This window comes from Crocuta crocuta, unplaced genomic scaffold, assembly GCF_008692635.1.
Source record: "Crocuta crocuta isolate KB4526 unplaced genomic scaffold, BGI_CrCroc_1.0 scaffold1161, whole genome shotgun sequence".
NCBI lineage: Eukaryota > Metazoa > Chordata > Mammalia > Carnivora > Hyaenidae > Crocuta > Crocuta crocuta.
Window position 1 is genome coordinate 147712 of NW_027531894.1, and position 831 is coordinate 148542.

Sequence of the window (831 nt, forward strand, 5' to 3'; positions counted from 1 at the left end):
GGGGAGCGGGGAAGGGAAGTGGCCTCACTCGTGGCTCCGCACGTGGCAGCGTGCGAGATGACAAATGCACTGGGCAGCCCCACCCAGGCCCCAGGGGACCCTCCACCCCCTGCCCCTCAGCTAAGGCCAGAATCCATCACCCACCCATGAGAGAGCAGTTACTGATGCCTGGGACTCAGCACAGGCCCTACTCACCCCTGCCAGAGATCCGATGCCCCAGGCCAGGGACCCGACAAGCCCCAACAAGCCCCCACACACACACCTAAATCACAGGAGCCACCCTGTGGCACATCCATCCCCCACAGCCCAAAAGTTCACCTCCTCCAGGGAGCTTTCCCTGCCTCTGACTGCACACTGCTCTTCCCCATCTCCAGCCCCAAGATCACGGAGCTCACCTCACCCCATTTCCAGAGACACAGCTTCACCTTCCTCGAAATCCTCTGTGGCTCCTGCCCCTTCACCCCTAGCTCCACCACCTACTCTGGTCGTAGCACAAACCTGTGGCCTTGAGCTGCCCGGCAGGTATAGCCTCCAGGCCTCTGACCAAGGGTTCTCTTTGCCAGGATCAGTCCACTCCCTTACACACACTCAGGCTCACCCCGTTGAAATGGTGCTTTTCAAGTTCGGCTGAAAAGGCACCTCTTCCACGACGCCCTCCAGCACCGCCCTCTCAGGTCTCCCCTTCTCCGAGTCCTCAGAGGTCCGACGTCCGCAGATCAGAGGCTACCCAGCGCTGCCTGGCCCCAGGTGGGTGCAGACCCATCCCGCACCCCCTCCTAGACCCTTCCTCGGGAGGAAGAGAGGAGGGACGCCGGCCGAAGCGGATCGCCG